The sequence below is a fragment of the Amblyomma maculatum genome, chromosome 4, assembly GCF_055883805.1.
Source record: "Amblyomma maculatum isolate TAMU_Amacu chromosome 4, ASM5588380v1, whole genome shotgun sequence".
In the NCBI taxonomy this organism is placed as follows: domain Eukaryota; kingdom Metazoa; phylum Arthropoda; class Arachnida; order Ixodida; family Ixodidae; genus Amblyomma; species Amblyomma maculatum.
Window position 1 is genome coordinate 37,783,192 of NC_139347.1, and position 19,828 is coordinate 37,803,019.

The 19,828-nt window shown below is 44.6% G+C and overlaps 1 protein-coding gene across 2 annotated transcripts in view; it reads left to right on the plus strand.

Annotated features, from left to right (window-relative positions):
* Positions 1–10,373: 10,373 nt before the first annotated feature.
* LOC146190745 (scavenger receptor class B member 1-like) overlaps positions 10,374–19,828 on the plus strand; it is a 74,196-nt gene continuing 64,741 nt past the window's right edge. For both annotated transcript variants that reach the window (XM_084601126.1, XM_084601127.1), the window contains exon 1: positions 10,374–10,861. The gene's annotated coding sequence lies outside the window, so the exon portion shown is untranslated. The remainder of the gene's footprint in view (positions 10,862–19,828) is intronic.

Genomic DNA, 19,828 nt, shown 5'->3' on the forward strand with positions numbered 1-19,828 from the left:
GCATCCGGACTGCGGAAGAGGTGGCAATCGCCCTAACAATCTCTGAAGCAAACCGAAGACGACAGTTACTGGATAGTCTCAGACTCACAGGCCGCCTGTCAAGCCTTCCAAAACAACTGAATTAGCCGCATAGCAAACAAGTTCCTAGCCGGCCGGCCGGAAAGAGGACCCAGGTAGGCAACACACGATTGTTTGGGTCCCCGACGCTGCGGCGGAGGGTAACACTAGAGTAGATGCCGTAGTCCGAGGTTTCACTAGCCGGGCGGCGGAACCATCGGTAGAGCCTTTCACAACACCAGAGACATACGGGGAAACAATATGAGCGCGTAGGGAGAGGCGTAGAAAGTACGCAATTCCACATGACACAGTAAGCTGAGAGCAAGCCACTACACTTAAGCGCCTACAAACACATATCCAAACAGGCCCCTGTACCACAAGATATGGTCAACACGATACAAAAGCGAATGTGTCTGTTGCAGAGACATGGCTACACTATACCACACAACATGGAGATCTAGGGCTGGCCCCATAATGCCTAAAATAGATAGCCCTAATTCTGAGCAGTGAGAAAGCTTTCTATCCGACTCGGACGCTCAGCATATCAGCTCATGCTGGTGCAGCGAGCTAGAGCCGCCGCTGAGGCCAACGGACTCCTGGACCAAGAACTGCTGACCATTGCTCTTTCCTAACCTATTACCCCTAACCTCTAATTTTCCCCAGTAAAGTTTATTAATCAATCAAAATTCTGGAAGCACCCCTGGAATATACCTATAAGCTCAATCAGGGTGATGACGAGATTTCCTGTCATGTGCGAAATCGTGAACGCCAAGGCTGCACAACAAGCCCATTACAGAGCTTAGAAGCTCACCGGGATGTATATTTTTGACAAAGACTGTACATTATGCAGCACAATAGCGCGTGCAGATCGAATTGGGTGTCATGGTGATTTTGATACGTCACTAGCGGCCGCCGCGTGTCCACTGAGCTTCCCGCGCGTCTCGTGCTCTTAGTTTCGATTCCGTGCGCTAGAAATTAAGCACCGTATTTTCTCGCGGTGCAGGGCCTTGATTCCGAAAGGTTACATGCATTGCATCGGCAACAGCTTCGAACTCCCCATCGGCATCAGCCGTCCAACCACGTCATAAAAAAAATTACCGTAGTAAGTTTTAGTGGACTAGCTATGAAGCTAGAACAGTTTTTTTTTTATATATTTGATTACGTCCGCCGCGGCTGACAGTTTGTGCCTGAAGATATGGTTCTTTATATTTAGAACTCTAAACTTCCAGTAATTTTAATTTTAGGAAGTGTTCAGTGAAGCAGCGGTGTGAAGCTGCATATTGCCGCCGAACTATTGCGATCTTTATTTGTTGCTGCCAACAGCCCCCAACAACATCACTTTGCTTATGACGTTCATAACAATCTCGCTAACTAGATAATTCCTCGAAGATTTTGCTGTGTTTGTGCATGCTCAAAGCCACTGGGCGCAGCTTTATCTCTTTCCATCTCGCGCAAGGTGCTCCAAGATTTATTTGGAATGACTGCAGTCACTCGCGTCTATTTGCACATTAATTGTTCCAGGTTCTTCTAGTTGTCTTTGACGGCTTTATCTCAATCTTAGCTTTTGCGAAACTTAGCTCTGCCAGGAACAGCGGTCATGCCTAGTTCGGCTATAGTTCGGCGGCCGCTGGGTACACTTACTGCGGTCGCCGCAGGCGTTTTGCAAAGTTTTTTCTTTTTTTTTTTTCCTCGGGCGCAAGTCAGCCCAATAAGGGGCTAATTTCAGTACCAGGCGAGTTCTTCGACAGTTTGTCACGGTAGCGTCACCACAATGAGACAGTATCATTGATGTATAACAAGAAAGAAGGGGCGTCATATAATAAAAATCTAGGCAGCATTACGAAGCGTCAATGATCTGTGATGTGATTTAGCCGAATGGATGTATTTACTGTCAGCGTTTAGAAAGAATGCCATTGCAGAAAGGCTGCTTTTTTTTTTTTAATAAAGAGTTAAGGTTATTTTGGAGGCCCGCAAGCAAACTGACCTCATTTGCATAGATTTTGCGAAGGCATTCGAAAAGGCCCCACATAAAAAACTGATCATTAAACTTCAAAATGCTCCAGATGTTGTCAATTGGATTGCAGCTTATCAGAGTGGCCATGTACTACAATCCATCCGTATTGGAAACTGCATGACTAATTCACTATATGTTTTGAATGGTGCTCTACAAAGGTAAGGGATCGTTATTGTTTCTGATTAATGGTTTGATATTTGATCGTTCAAAAGTGACTCGGGCTATGAGAGACGCCGTAGTGCAGGATCCGCCAATTTCGACCTCCTGGGGTTCTTTAACGTTCATTGACATCGCACAGCACAAGGGTGCGTTGCTTTTTGCCTCCGTCGGTGCCCGGACTTACTTTCGGAAATGCGGTTTTGTGCCTAAAATCAGAAGTACAGTCGACATTTGAAAAATCAGAGATCCGTTGGACGATTAGCACTAGGTGCCCACGGCAAAACTACAAATGAGGCGGTACAGGGAGATATGGGCTGGGCTCTTTCGAAGTGCGGGAAGCTCAGAGTAAGATATTATATGAGGAACGCATGAGGAAATTGGACAGTAACAGATGGGCAGCTAAAGTATTTAAATACCTGTACCTAAAAAGCGTTGACTCACAATGGAGGAAGAGAACTAGGAAGCTAACTAGTAAGTATGCTAGTAACAAGGACGGAGAAATAAAGAGCATTAAGCAACAGGTGAAAAACACAGAAGGTAAAAATTGGATAAATTCGATGGAAAAGAAACAGAGTTGAATAATACCGAAAGTGGAAAATGCAGATCAAGAAGGAAGATTTCTTTGATAACTCAAGAGGCAGTGCCCTACTTTTTGAAGCTAGATCAGGGTGCCTTAGAACACGCAGCTACAAAAAGAAATTTAACAATGGAGATGACGCATGTGCTGTATGTGGAAACTCCAGTGAAACAATTGCCCATATTATACTCGAATGTAATGGTATCCATCCGGAAGTTGGTGCAGGCGCAATCACTGTTCCTGAAGCTCTGGGGTTTAGAGATAACAGTGGCCGGGTGAATAAACCGGCGGTGGAAACTAGCAAAAAACGACTGGAAGATTGGTGGCTTAAAAGCAGAGAAGTGACATAATGTTAGTAATGTAGGAACAAAATTTAATAAATAGAATGATGGTTTAGTTAACCATTCTAAATCAATAATTAAGATATAGGGAGAAAAATGAGCATGATAGCTACTGCTACCACCCCGTTTCAAAGGGGACGCTCCTATATTCCATTCCATTCCCAGTCGAAAAGTGGCCGCCACTGCCGGGATCGAACCCCCGTCCTTAGGTTCACCAGTCGAGGGCCGTAATCACTGAGCCATCTCAGCGGGCGTGTTTCTGATTTATACAAATGATTTTCGCGGTTTTCTTGAATCACCTGTTAAAATAAAGATTTTCGCCTATACAGAACGGCTGATGGCGCTCGATCAAATGAAAATTAAGCCATGCGCCTCCTTAGTTTGCATGACTGGTGCATAGTATGGAAAACGGAAATTAGTTACTTCAAGTCAACTGTAGTTCACATAACAGGGGAAAAAAATCTGCGCTTTCTTTCGACTACAAAATTAGCGACCATTATTTGTCGAATGCACATATAGCTTCAATTGCTTAGATGCGATTGTAAAGATATTTGCAGGCGTGCCCATTTGGAGCAAGTCCTCTCTAATGCGTTTTGAAAACTGCGCTATTTGAGAAATAAATCGGAGCATGCACCTAAACAACTTGATGCTTATAACATACAAGACAAATATACGCGCCGCTTTAAAGTACGCCTTCTCCGTTCTAGTGATAGCATTGGGAGAGCACTGGACGCGATATTCGGAGGTCGCGGCTTCGACTCCCACCATCGGCGCTTTGTTTTTCCTTCGCTTTGTATATAATATTCTTTATCCCGATAATCACCATAAGATTAATTCTTGTCGAAGCCAACAACAAAACATAAAAAATATTCCCAACGTTTGCCTTGCACTCGTAGACTGTTCGCTCCTTTAAATATATATATATATATATATATATATATATATATATATATATATATATATATATATATATATATATATATATATATATATATATATATATATATATATTAGGGGAGTCTTGAAGCTATAGGTAGCGTAAGAGGGTTCTAGCACAGCTTTCGCCCTCGCTCTTGATCACGTTCTACGTGACGCTTGCGGTAACAGAGGACGTTCCACGTCCGCCGCTATGGCTCAGGGCGGCGCTGGTGAACACTCTGAAGGTTCGTATACAGACAACATAAATACCCAAGCAAGTAGCAGGGGGGACAGCGGCCGATGTAGCTCAGTTGGAAGAGCACCGGACGCGATATTCGGAGGTCGTGGGTTCGGTCCCCACCATCGGCACGTTGTTTTTTCTTCTACTTTGTGTTAATTATCTTTCCCCTAAACAGATTACATTACTAATTTCTGTGATTATCCAAGCAAATATTTAAAAAAAAGACAAAATACTATCCCCAACGCTTTCCTTGGCCTCGCCGACTGTTGGCTTCTTTCCTTCATATATGTATATATATATATACACATGAGAAAACGTTGACGACAACTGATTAATAAATGTATAATGAATTACCAAGAGTTTAAAAACATAACGGTGGATTTATTTCGACGTTTCGACCGGGGTCCGGTCTTCAAGACAAAGACCGGACCCCGGTCGAAACGTCGAAATAAATCCACCATTATGTTTTTAAACTCTTGGCGATTCATTTTACATAATATATACATTCTTTCCCGAGTCTTTATTTACTTTACTTTATTCCGAGTTGCACAGATTCGGAATAGTGTTTGGGACAAAATGCCACCGGCAAGCAGGCGTCGGTACCCTAATGCACATACGAGAACTTTGCGAGATGTTGGCGCAAGCATATCTCTAGCCCATGGTGCTCCAGCCCAAGTGACGATTGTCGTCTGCTACAGGTACAGTGTTCTAGAATTACAGGCAGCAGCAATGGAAATGCCGCCATCGTCTCGGCGAGCTCGAGGACATGGAGGAAGGAAGAGAGAGAGCAAAGGAAGGAAGACGAGATGTTGCTAATTTACAAAGTTTGGGGATTTTATCCGTGCAACTGTGCTGGCTGCGCCGAAACCATCGAGACTGGCGAGCACCAGCTGTTTTATATTTCATCCATTCGCCGGCAGATGGCCCCACAAGTCCGCGCAGCGAAAAACTGCGTAAACATACTAAAATACCAAAACTAGATACACCGCTCGGGATTTTATGTTTGGCGGGGTTTCAAGCGTGATCGCAAGATAGGAGTGTGCAATTGTTTGGTTTTCCAAATCTAATACGAATAGTCTATAGTTCCCTTGCCGAATCGAATAGCGAATCGGGAAGCTCTTGAGAGCTTTGAATGCGTGCTCCGTTTACTTTTGTCCGCATCCATACAAACGTCGTCGATTCTAGTCCGTATCGCGAACTAGCCTGGGGTTACGGTGACGGCGACACCTTTTAGACGGAACCAGCTGTATGCGCTATCGCACAAAAGAGCGAGCACGTGTTGCGGGTTTCTGATGAATGCACCAAAGATAGCTGTACACAGCATAACGGCAGTTTGAAACTATACACATAATAATCGACGTGACATGTTTTCACACTGAATTACGAAACACAGCCTTAGGATAGCGTTGAAAGGTGTCGAGTTAACTGAAAATAACTTTTGTAGCGAGAGCTACACGCCATCCGGTTCGCAAGGTCAGCGTGGCTGCGCGCTGAGGGTAGCTGTACGCATGCGCGGAGTGACGTCATAACTGGCGCCTCTCTTAGTGAAACTGTGCTAATTCAAACCATGCTATCGACAAAGTGGAAACAAAGTCTCGCTACTTTACTGATCACTGGAGCGTCTTCATTGATATAAATAATAAAGTTCAAGCCGTTACATAAACCATGTGTATTATTTTCAAGCAAAACCTAAGCGTTATAGCCAGGGATATCTAGCTCTCTCTACTCTACCAGGTTTACCCCAAATAAACCACAATCATTTTTTTTTTAGTGTTTTACACCTTTTACATGTTTTTACACGTGTTTTACACATGTTTTAGCATGATGACAACGGGCTCAGCGACCGTCTTTTTATTACATCGAATGCTTGGCCAAGATGGTTAGACAGGTTATGGACAGCTTTTTTCTTTTCTGAAAATGCGTTAAGCTCAAGGCTTGTCGTGAATAGGTCTGCCCTATTCTCAAGTACGCATCTATTAAATCCTTATTAGGCGAAATATGTTGCAAGAGTTGGCCGCATCCAGTAGTCGCATCCAGTTCATTTTGTCAGACTGGAAACCCAGACGGCCTGTTGTTAAAATGCCGAAGCAGCTGGGAATATGCCATCAGCTTCATATGCACGACGGGAGATACGAAGACAGTTCGTATTTAATTATGCAGTGCTCAAATTACCCGCGGCAAATTACCCCAAGGGGGTTAAATTTCGTTCAGCCCTCCAATACGTCGCTCAGTGGGTGGTTTTGTGACGTTAAACGGCATAAACCAAATTTAATTCCACTATTATGAAGGAATTAATTTTTTACAAGCAGTGCTGTAGCTAATGTACCATACATTCGCCAGCGAATACAAATAATTTCGGATGTTTGTCACGGTCAAACCTTGTTACCCGAGTGTAAGCTTTGTTAAGCATGGTCACACATCAGCCTGCATCGAAGCTTTGACGCACTCCGACCGACATGAACCCCGCCCAAGGAGAGGCTGAGCGACGAAGCGTCGGCGAAGCAGTTGTTATAACGCCCCGCCTATAGTCGCGGGGTCAGTGTACGAAAGAACGCCAGGTGGTCGAAATTTCCGAAGCCCTCCACTACGGCATCTCTCGACTCAAGGTCAAACGCGCAAGTGAATGACCTTGGCAGTTGCAGTGCGTATAGTAGAGCTCATGGGCTAATGATATGCGTCACTAAAATGTGACAAATTGGTATGTCGAGGATTCGAACCTACAATCGAATGCACGCGTGTATGGTGTCCATGCACAACTACCCTGCCATGATTCTCGAAGTCCTCGAACAAACTAGAAGACCAAGCGAAGGTGGACATTGTTAATCTGACAAGTGTATTACTGTTCCTTCTAGCAGCTTGCTCACAGCGACACCGAACATTTTTTTCTGAATGCAGTCCAATTTCAAAAATGTGTCCATGGAGTGTAAACTAATGATGCTATTTGTCTGGAGTCTGCAGTTAATTGCGCAACAATGCGTCTGAAAATGCAGTTCCGACTTTGTTCTTACATAACCTTCCCCATCTGGGCAGGGCCCATTTCCTGCTATATACAGCTAAAATTATATATATATATATATATATATATATATATATATATATATATATATATATATATATATATATATATATATATATATATATATATATATATATAAATATAAAAACATGCTGCGCGCCAGCTCGTGCACGGCTGCGGGCGGAAGATACGCGACGGCAAAGAGACAAACGGGCACCGCGCAAATGCAGCATCTGCAGATTTAGTTTTCCATTTTCCGCACCGAAAAGGCCGCATGCTGCAGAAAAGTATGTGACGTAGGCAGTGAGTGCAGCTGTGGTGCGCTGGGTTGTTTTTTTATAACTGTAGCTGTATATTGCTGGAAATTGCACTGGCCAGATGGGGAAGGTTACATAAGTCATCGGGCCTCTATCCCTTGCCATTCAATCTTCTTTGTTTCGTGAGGTGAACCACATGCGCCCCGATGACAACTCTGGCGGTGCCTGCCCGTAATGATCAGAATCGACACCTACCTAAATTGCACCTTCCGCACGTTCTGTTCCAGAATCGATCGAAAACTGCTCTAGTGAGTACTTACCTGTTGCAGGCATATACAAGAAACTGCGCAAAGCGCAAGAGAGAGAGAAAGAGACGGACACACTTATAAATACTGCTTTGTTTATTTTTCTGTGTTGGCACGGTAAGTGTGTGTATTAAGAGCGCGCACACGTACACACACACCTCTTTCTCTCTCTCTCGCTCTGGTTAAGGTTTGTGTTTGTGCATAGAGAGCTACATCAGTTGTTCAGGTCACCGCTATGCTTGAATGGCAACTTCACTCTGAAAACATGAAACTATACACACAGAAAAAATGGCCCTCATTAAGACATTTGCACCTTCTTCTCATGTTATTCTATAGCGCCCTGCACTCAATGACGCAAATGAAACATCTGGTTGGGACAGAAGAGATTATGTTCTCGTCACTATCTATACATGCGACAAAAATACATGGGACTCAATGAGCTCAGAGAAGTTCCCTCTCCTTCATCGTCCACACTGTCCATTTCCATATTGATAAGGCGCAAATGCATTAAATGCATGCCTTGCTAAGCAGCTCGGGGGATGAACTGCAAATAATGATTGATGACCTAGACAGAAAAAGTAGAAAGGTAGGCTTGAAAATCAATATGCAGAAGACTAAGGTAATGTTCAACAGCCTCGGGAAGGAACATCAGTTTACATTAGGTAGCGAAATACTGGAAATAGTAGGCGAATATGTCTACTTAGGACAGATAGTAACCGCAGATCCGGATCATGAAAAGGAAATATCAAGAAGAATAAGATTGGGATGGAGCGCATTTGGCAAGCACTCGCAGATTATGACTAGCAGCTTACCGGTATCGCTCAAGAGGAAAGTATACAACAGTTGCATCTTGCCTGTACTCACCTATGGGGCTGAAACGTGGAGGCTAACCAAGAGAGTTCTACTTAAGTTGAGGGCAACCCAGAGGGCTATGGAACGAAAAATGGTAGGGGTAACATTAAGAGATAGAAAGCGTGCAGAGTGGGTCAGAGAAATAACTCAAGTTACCGACATTCTAGTGGAAATTAAGAAGAAGAAATGGACATGGGCAGGACATGTAGTGCGAAGAGAGGATAACCGATGGTCGCTTAGGGTAACAAACTGGATTCCAAGGGAAGGAAAGCGTAGCAGGGGGAGGCAGAAAGTTAGGTGGGCGGATGAGATTAAGAAGTTCGCAGGGGTCAAGTGGATGCAGCTAGCACAGAACCGGGTTAAGTGGAGAAATATGGGAGAGGCCTTCGCCCTGCAGTGGGTATAATCAGGCTGATGATGATGAAATGCATTAAAAAGAAAGATTGATTCCCAGAAGCGCTGTAAATATGCCGAGACTCCTATATGAACGGGCGTCATATTAACCAAGCACGCAATATATTTGTTTCTCGTCCTCAACAGACTCCTAACAGAGGTCCGTTTCTGACGGGTGCATCCCTCATATGCAGATGTTCTTCTACCATGAATTATGTCGGCAATTATGTCAGCCTCCGACCGGCTCGAGGGGCAAACGAGAAACCCAAATTTACTTGTGTGACGATGACTTCTTGCGTCGAATTCGTCGAAACGCTTGCGTGAACGCAGCAAGGAACTTTCCCACATGTCACCGTCGTCCGAGATGAAAATGTATAATGTCTCCGGCTTTGGGACCTTACTGGAGTGTCCATTGTTTGAAAAGTATTTTTCGCATAACAATAAGGTATAAATGCACTGAAAAAGCTTGGTCCCTGAAAATTTGGCCACAAATCGCGGCTGGCTGCAGTAACGAAGTACTGCGCGCACTGACGAGGCACGATTACGCTATCTTAATCACGGTTCGCGGGAGCTCTCCCTTGCTCGACCTTGCTCGCCCGTTACTTTTGAATCTTTGTATCTTTTTGAACAGTTTTCGATGCCACGCGCTCCGGCTATCTCTGATTACGATATTATGGAATTGCACCTAGTGTACAGTGACTTTTGGCTTAATAAAGCCTTGGCTTATTGCTTCTTTCGCAAGAAGCTTTATGCTCACTAGAGTGACGAAATGATGCGGCTGTGTGTAATAATTAGAACATCGCTCATACTGCTCTTTTTGCAGGTACATAGCAGAACAAGGACAGTAAGGCCTTCAAACGCTGTGCAAGACAGCAGGTGCTGCAAGCTTGGTTTGTGGTAAAATCCTAGAGTTCGAGAGACTTATCCTCGCAGATAATCGCATTTTATCTCTTCAAAATTTTTTAATTTGTTCTAATAAATTTCAGAAAGCAAACTATGCGAAGAGGAGCGAGGAAAAGAATTCGCGTCATGGTCTTTCCTAATCCCCGCTCATCGGACATAGGGAACGACGCAGGGGAAAAAAAAAAAAAAAAGTAACCGCACGTCCCAACTTATTAAAAAACCGGGAAGCGCGGCTGCAAATCATGACCGCTGCCATTGGTTCGCGCAACTGGAGGATCACGCCACCCCACATCGCGCGTAAGGCACGAGCTGCTGGGAGAGGAGGGAGGGGATGAGCCTTTAACAGATGGGAGGGTGAGCGAGCTGCCAGGGGTGGTTGCCGGCGCTGCTTTGCTGCCTGCGCGTGTGCATGCCGGGCGCGCTTCCGAACCCACCCCGGCGTCTCTTTTGTCCACGCGTGCGCCGCTCGACTGGAGCTGTTCGAAACCCACGGACGACGAACGGGCCACGAGCCTGCCAGGACGCGGAGAAGAGAGGCCGTGCCTTGCTCCTGGCCGACGCAGGGATCTGCTCCTTTGTACCGTGCTGAGTGTGCTCCGGTGGCAAAGCCCGCTGAACAGTGCAAGCCGGCAGAGATCGGCGATTCCCGAAGCTCAGACAAAACGACGAGCTACACGAACTGAATGTGCGGAAGGAGCTTGTCGTCGTGAAGAGTGACTTTAGAAACTGAACGAAACTGTGGTGTATCGCCGAGGCCACTAGTACGCTGTCCTATCGCTACTACCAGCCGGCGGGAAGCGCGCGTCCCCCAAGCATCACTTTGACAAGGTTGGTGGTTTGAAAGATGGTTACGGTTTTTACGATCGTTGCATCCTTTGAGCATGCTTCAGGGGGGCAGCTCGATAACAATAACAAGCAGCTGTTATTGTTATACTTCAGCTGAAGCAACTTCAGCGCAAAACACTTTCCCTTCTTTCGTCAAGATGGTACAAGCTCTGAAAGCAGGTAGCTAAGGGTGATATTCGCATTCTTATAGCTTGAAGCACCCGTATAGCCGCCAGCCCGCCTGCACAGCTCATTGCGGTGAACGATACCTTCAACAGTGAATTCAAGCGTGACTGCGGGGAATCAGCAAGGTGCTCTCTAGTGCTTTAATTCACAATTCAGCGCAGATGTACGTTCAAAGTAACAATTGCAAAGCAGACATCGTTAAAGAATTGCGAGTTACGTTGCCCCTGTTGCCAATCGGATTAAAATAAAGCGAAAATCAGAAACCAATTCGCTCTTTGCACGAAGGTTGACATTTAGAAAGCTGCAAGCAGCACACTTACGCAGTGGTGCATAACGGATGCGAATACCGCTAGCGCGGTTAAAGCTCTGACACATGTGCAAGTTTTCTTTGAAGTCTATTCGCCGCACTCTGTATTACAACCATCCTTTGTCCAGCCTTAGAAGACCTTCTCGCGGATTGTTTTTACTCTTTTTGGATTTTTCCTTCGCACCGTCGTTTGTTGCTGGCGCCATGAGCATCGAAAAAGTAACCTGATATGCTGATTCGCAATCTTACTCTACCTCAGCTTCCATTCTTAGTAAGGCAACTGAATTGCACTGTTATACGCCTTCGAAGTCATGATCCCTGCTCTGACAACTCACTTTGCTCAAGAGTTGTCAGAATGGCTCACTAGAAGTTTTATGTTTCAAAACCTGCCTGCGCTAAATGATACTGTCACATTGAATTTAGGCACATATCGAGGTGTCTATACGAGAAGTTATTTTGATGTGGAATGTGACGAAGGAGAGTGAATTAAGACTGAAGAGTAAATTGGGAATAAATGAAGAGTAGTTTTACTTTGTGCAAGAAGACTTTACATCCCCGTATTCGCGGAGTACCTGGGAGAAATCCAGAAAGACGCGCGTTCGTGGCTTTGGGGCGTACAACTTTAACTTTGGTCAATAAATGCACGGGGATCCTTTACTCTGGCTTGGACAAAAAATTAATGCGGTTTGTCTAGGAAGATTAAACGTGGTATCGGATAGGGAACGTGTGGTTCGGTCGTTCAAATTTGACTCCGATTCCGAATTGCCGAGTTTGATTTTGTATGTATTATAGATGAAGCGCGCAGAACGCATGTGTGCCGAGAATTCTTTTCAACATTACCGCTATTAACCCATGCCATCTACAAGCACTGAAAATTGGCATAAAATTTTTGGACTTCTTATCGCTAGGTGTCAGTCCATTGGAGTAATGTAAAAAAATCGAGGGCTATGGAACGAAAAATGGTAGGGGTAACATTAAGAAACAGGACGCGTGCAGAGTGCGTCAGAGAAATAACTCAAGTTACCGACATTCTAGTAGAAATTAAGAAGAAGAAATGGACATGGGCAGGACATGTAGTGCGAAGAGAGGATAACCGATGGTCGCTGAGGGTAACAAATTGTATTCCAAGGGAAGGAAAGCGTAGCAGGGGGCGGCAGAAAGTTAGGTGGGCGGATGAGATTAAGAAGTTCGCAGGGGTCAAGTGGATGCAGCTAGCGCAGAACCGGGTTAATTGGAGAAACGTGGGAGAGGCCTTCGCCCTGCAGTGGGTATAGTCAGGCTGATGATGATGATGATGATGATGAAAAAAATCGAGGGACTTAAAAAAAATCACGGCACAATTAAAACAACTCAATGTAGGTTATTTTTAAGTAGATGAGCATGGTAAGATTCTGCGCAATAGGAAGAGGCAAAGAGTATATTAGACGCAAAATTCAAAACCGGGCATAAAAAATCTAATCTCCTGATGTACGAATTTCTCCTCCTGCACCTCCAACGGCAGGCATTGACCTTGTTTTAATAAATATTTTTTTAATAGATATTTTGAAGACGGCCGTTTGGAACTGTTTGAAAACGTTGCAAATGGCAATTAATGTAGTTCAGCGAAAAGTGAACATCAATGTCTCTAAGCCCTTTATCACCGATGTTATGCCGGTATTCACCGCGTTAACGTGTGCGAAACTGCATCACTGCTATAAGTTGTCATCTTCCTTCTGAGCGGACATTAAGCTTGTTCGACGCCATCGGTTGGAGGTTAATGGCCAACTGCATTAATGCGGACTACGATAGCGCTCGTATTATAGTCTGCTCCAACAAGTTCCTCTCTCAGTACTAAGTTTGCCACGAGTTTATGTCATGCGACTGGGAGCTTGCTACCTCTGTGCACCTAATGCGATTCGTGCGCACGTCAGTGAAGGAGAGAGACTTTGATACAGAATGAGCAGAGGCCAGCTACAGCATGCTCGCGTTTCACTTAGTTTCGAGTGCTTATATACACCAGCTTGCATTTCACGAGTTGCCTTTCCGAAAATTCAAGCCCAGCACTGCTAACTTGAAGCAGCATTGACTTTTCAGCAAAGTCAGGGGCAGCCTATATATGTTTACATGTTCCAGATTTAGTTCGCGAATAAATAGCGTCTAATCGTAGCACTGTTTGCGTCATAGCCTCTAGGCACATAATTTTGTGGGAAAAAAAAAAAAAAAGGTACATGGTCGTGCACTTCTTGTTTAAATGCGGCTCCATGCGTGTCATAAGAGCTCCGCGGAGTGCCTTGGGAACTTGCGCAGGCGCGATGAGATCAACTGGACCATCTGCGCGTCGTCACTACAGAGCGTCTCCATCACTTGCTGCGCTTTGGCTTCGCACGCGCTAACTGTGGAGCCAGAATTTTCGCGGGAATTAATGCCTGATAGTTGCTGAGTTCAGTATTTGCGTAAAACGTTACTTGCGCTTCTGAGCTTTACTTTCGATATTTCCTAATCACAGTGGCACACGGGCTTTATCGCTGTTTGCTAAAAAAATGATAAAAAGAACAGAGCACCCTGGAAAAATTATAATCGCGCCCTGCCGTTCCCACGTTGCTTGAGACGGACTTATTCTTCATTCCCTGCCCCTTATCTCGACAGTTCGACGCTGTGTTTGAGTTGAGTGCGACCGATAGTCGGCGGTGGTTCTGCACTTTCTTTTGCCACTGTCGCTAGGTTGTCAGTGTTTGTGGGCCCAAAACCGCTCAATAATCGGAATTAAAGGTTCGAAACGTGTATTCCAACTTGTCGACTGTGTGTTTTCATCAAAATATGAGAGTTTATGCATCCAGTTAGAACCATGGTAGCAATGCTTTCTGATTATCGCTAAAATACCGTCGACATATAGGTGACAAGAAGAAATTTCGTTTCACCCGAGTGCAAGCTGGGACACTGATGGTTATCTGCGAGGCTTTACAGTTGCGCGCCATTTTGGGACGATAAACTTGATCTGTGGCGAATCAGACACGTTCAGCTATGCATAAGAGTGATCCATCCTGCGTTGAACGCAACGAATAATTCGCAACGTTATACTCGTAAAGTCAAACTGTTACCGCGCAATCTGACCATGCCATTATTACTCCCTGTCTTTCTGTGGAAACACCGCGAGGTCGTTCAAGCGCCACGTGTCGTTGCAATACTGTACAGGCAATTTTAACATAGCGAAGACGTGATAGTATTGACGTATACAGATGTACCCGACTCCTGCTGCGCGCACGCAGCGGTCTCGCCTGGCCGCATCCATATGTCACAGTGCGTGCGCAGGAGGCGTCCGACAGCCCTGTACACGTATATGCTAATACGTTTCCGCACTGCTGAATGTCTCTATAGTTGTTGGTATACGAACACAACGATCGGTTACCGCATAATTGAGTTAATCGTTACCCGTTCTTCTCGACGCAGAAACAGGCAACATCATTTGAAATTTAGGCAGGTGTGTCGGGCCGTCAGCTTTTGTTTTGACAGGTGTGGGAGACAGTACGCGGTCGTTGTTTTATACAGTGTGAACACCCGTGGAAACTTCCATAAAAAGGTTGACTATGAGCATGCCGAAAGCCTAACTGTTCGGGTGACCTTTTCCTACTGACAAAAACAATGTTAGTCCGGACAGATAAAAGTTCATGACGCCTTTGCTAGAGCTATTGCTTGCATACACCTTTGCTGCAAAGTTAAGGAGGAACTCAGCCGGTTAAAGCTAATATACCTGACTCTGAGGTGACAACTCATTGTAATGAAAAAAAAAAAGCAATTTTACCTCACCCACGTCTTGTATCGAAGTCATATACTGATCATAACCGGCCGTCCAGACGGGTCATTAGATTCGTTCGCGTACGTTCGTTTTTCGTTCGACCCGATAGTGAAATATTTTAAGAACCTTAAGGAGGAGAGTTGTAAGAAGGTAAACGGTGATTACAATGGTGTATTTCTGCACAGGTCTATATATTTGAACATGATGTCAATATCATATGTGTAGCATAGCCTTGCTTTGCCAGACATACAAACTAAGGTATGTGAATATGCGCAATCTCACGCGCATGGTTGTTAAAACTATCGAAGTTATGAAATTTCTACCGAAGTAAAAAAAAAATGTTCGAAGCACCAAAGCAACTGGACTTATTTTGTAAGCTCGTAGTGCCTGAAAGCTGTACCTGGGACGTCTGTGTGTTTCCGTCAAGTTTACCATGCATCATTCGCGAGTCATGTGAATTTCTCTCCGTTGCGAATAGCGTCGTCCCAAACGCAGCTGCAGATTGCAGCATGCCGGTGTGACGTTTCGCACTGCGAACGCTTGCACTCAGAATTGCGGGTTCCATATGCGGAAATTACATGCTGGGAATAGCAAAGGGAAAAACGGTACAGCGGAGCGCTGGAGTGGGAACAGCGACGTAACGTGGTGCCTGTGAGAGATGACTCATCTGCTGGCGCCACGCGTCTATGGTCGGTGCTTAATCTCTTTCCCCTCTCACCGTCCCGCCAATGAAAGCAAAAACACTCGATTGTACGGCCATACAACTAGCTGTGCAGGAAACACAAGCGGTGCTTCGCGTCGCGCTGTTTCTGGTATAGGCCCGCCCTCCAATGCGGAGATGTATTGGGTACTGACGTCAGCACCTCACGAGCCTGGAGATAGAGCATCGCACTGGTCATTAGGGAGAGGAATTCTCCGAATAGCAGGCGTTTGGTCTCTGATCAGGAGCAAAACTGTGGAGTTAGAATACGGCTCTTTCGCGTATAACGCGCCGAAAGAGACGTTGATGTCGTTGTTTTTCTGCCCTTGGAGAAGTTCATTCCATGGTCAAAACTTTTCTTCTTTTTTTTTCCCCCTTGTGGTGTCCATGAACTTGACTTCGCGGTGTCACGAACTGAGAAGCCTGCCAAAAAGAGAGAAAAACGAAAACAGCGATGCCATTTTTTTTTTCTAGTTCAATATTTTCACGGGGTACTGTGCGTACTTATACAATAAAGCTACACGAGTTAAAACGTGAGAGCTTCGCAGCACATGTCGAGATAGCCATCGGACTTCTTTCTATAAGGTAATTTGACCTTGGCTACAGCAAGATATTCTACATCACCGACATTCTAGTGGAAATTAGGAAGAAATGGGCATGGGCAGGACATGTAGAGCGAAGAGAGGATAACCGATGGTCGCTGAGGGTAACAAACTGGATTCCAAGGGAACGAAAGCGTAGCAGGGGCCGGCAGAAAGTTAGGTGGGCGGATGAGATTAAGAAGTTCACAGGGGTCAAGTGGATGCAGCTAGCAGAGAACCGGGTTAAATGGAGAAATTTGGGAGAGTCCTTCGCCCTGCAGTGGGTATAGTCAGGTTATTGATGATGATGATGACAGCAAGATATGATCGAAAGTTTTTGGCTTTAAAAAACTCCTGCAGGCATTTTTTTTTTTTATGTGAGGAGAAAGAGACTGGTAATAATTTCACATTATATGCAAAACTCTACGAAGATTATAGCGCGTAAAAATCCAATAATAATTGCCTAGAATGCATGGAGTGCGCTGCGTAGCAAACATTGTTTCCACTGCGTAGACTTGTAGAAACTACACTCTTCTTTTCACTTGCCCTAATTCCAGTAATGCCAGCATTTGTCAAACCTCGTGTTTCTCCATGCTTCTTATGAAAATAGAAGCCCTCCAGCCCGTCAGAGCGACCACTGAAATACCAAGGAGATCGACGCATATTTGGCGACCGAAAATCCTGAGTGATTAGTAATAAAGAAACGCGTGCACCCGATTCAATGTTCAAACTTATTTAGCGTTTTTGACACTGAACTTTATGATAAGTTGATAACAATGTATAAGAACAGTAATTTCACTGCAAAACTCTATTGATTAAAGGGTCTTCAAAGCGCGCACAAATCTATATTTTATGCGTCTTGCCTAACTGAGTTTTTACCGTCGTGCCTAAACGTGTTTTGTACTACAGACGGTCGACATGCCGCTCTAAGCAACCGCACCTCGGAGGTGTCGAGAGCCTCGATCAATGTTTCCTAAGCTACGCCGCGAGGTCATAACGGCAATCAATCCTTCACACGCTCGACACCACCTCTGATCTGGGACTTGAACTTCTAAATGCTCTGCACTTTATTTAGTGGGCCCCGCGGCAGTGGTGAAGATTTCATTGCAGTTATCTCGTATAGTCGCGGATGCCCTATTAAGACATACTCTACCGACTGTGGTGAGCGCGAAGTTATCGTCTGGAATTTTCAAGACCACTTCGACAGGAAGCGCTGCACAGAGACGAGGCTGCGTCGCTACATATGCGTGTCTCTCATGTGGAGCGCTGTCGCCTTGCGTCATTTGACGCATGCTTGCTTCTTGACGTCCCGTCTACACGTATGGATACAAAAGAGCGCCCGCCGCCTTCAGCATTCCTGTCATCGCGTGCGTATTTTTAGTATATATTTTTTTCCTGTTGCCCCGTGCAAGTGTGTCTCATGCCTCGTTACGAAAAAAGCAACAACCGTTTCTTCTTCTTTCTTTCTTTTCTTTTCTTTTTTTTTTTTTTTTACGGCTGTCGAAACCTGTTCCTGTCCTTTATATTTTTCTTACTTTTGTGTATCGGTGGGCGCTTTCCACTGCAACTATACAGAAAAAAGCCCTGCTGCCTTTTGCCTATGACGTTCGATCACAACGCATGTTGCAGAGGTAAACTTACCTCTTTATACTTTACAAAAATGGTTTTGAGGTTTTATTGATGTCTTGCAGAGTTGGTATGGAATCAATGGACAGCCAATCTGAACCCAGTGTGCGCTGAGTCCACTCAAAAGCTTTTCAGTGAAATTTTGGTTCTGCTGCACCCAACAGCTTATTTTGAGTAATTTTGCTTGGTTCTTAGCGGTTTTACAGAAGTTAACTTAAGCTAACAGGTGCTCTGAACCCAGTATGCGCTGAGTCCACTCAAAAGCTTTTCAGTGAAATTTTGGTTCTGTTGCACCCTACAGCTTGCTTTATGTAATTTTGCTTAGTTCTTTGTGGTTTTACAGAACTTAAAAGTTAACTTAAGCTAACAGGTGCATTGGTTTAAACGGAGAAGCGAATTATATTTGAAAGGGTAAGCACTCTACTGCATTGCATATTCTGCAATATTATGGATAATATATCCCATTTAAACCACAATTTGCGCGAAAATCGCAAAATTTGTGATATTTATGAGAAATCAGTGGGACATTGCTACGTTCTGTACTAGTACCTGGTCTCAAATGATGTTCAGATATCATATACGGAAGGTACGTCTTTTGCAAGTAGATATAGCTTTCTTGTTTAAAAAAGCAAAAAAAAAAAAAAAAAGGTTTGTAATGCAATTTAATCACTACTCAGATCCTATAACAAACCTTGTATACTTTATTTCGGGCTATGTGAGCAGAACATTTCCAGAGATTCGACTGCAGAATCTGGAAAGAAAAAAAATATTAACAGAATGCTTAAGCCTCGCGTTAATAGTAGACCGCAGTTCAATTCCGCCAATTTTCTACTTTTTGAAGGACTGTCAAGGAGTTTGGCAAAGTGCCAAGCGTCTCTAGATGGTTTGGTTTTGGGAGACACTCTTCGGCAGACGCCTACATTTACAATGAATGGCATACATATGGTTCTAATCCCTATCTCAAGCTATCCTCTTGTTTGACAAGCTTATTGATGGTAAATGGAAAACACAACGGTATGACCCCACCCTGAGGACTGCACGGAAAACGGTTGCGTGACAGATTTGATGAGAAATCCCGTTCGCATTTTTTTCGTGCCCGTTTTTCTCAATCCGGGGTTGCGGCGACGGCATGGTTATGCAAAGTTTGGCATGGTTAAGCAAGCATAAGCATATAGGAACAATGTTTAGCATTCGTTTAACTGTTTTGCTTCGTTTATATTCTGCTTGTCTCACAGTAGGGTCGTCATCACAACCACCAGTAGTAGCAGCATTCGCATGCAGCGCCGAGAAAGACCTCGGCTGAGCGGGAAATCGAAGCGCGCTTTACGAAGACGTGACGGCCGACGAAGCACAGCATGAAAGACTGGTAGCTTAGCACGAGAAGGAATCAATATTTTTTTTCCCCCTTGGTTGCTCGAAGGAGGCTTCGTAGCCGGAGTAAATTGTAATATGACCATGAATTCTCGCGGGACACTGATGCATTCTACATATTTGTTTACTGGCCACGTGTACTTCAGCTCAAGGTTACTAGATCACGCTAATGGCATCCATGAAATGTTATATGTTCTGTCTGCGAGAAGCAATAATGGTTCTTAGTTTGGGCCTTTAATGTTGAAACACAGTCGCACAGAGTTGCCTGTCTCGGCACTCTTGAACAATATTGAGTCTGTATTTGTACGAAGTGTGACACGAAAGAAACGATACTAAATGTTTAGCTTGAGAAAAGAGTGGAATTTTAATGATAGAGTGGGTTCCCAGTGGTCAGACTGTTAATCAACACTATTACGTTGAATTACTA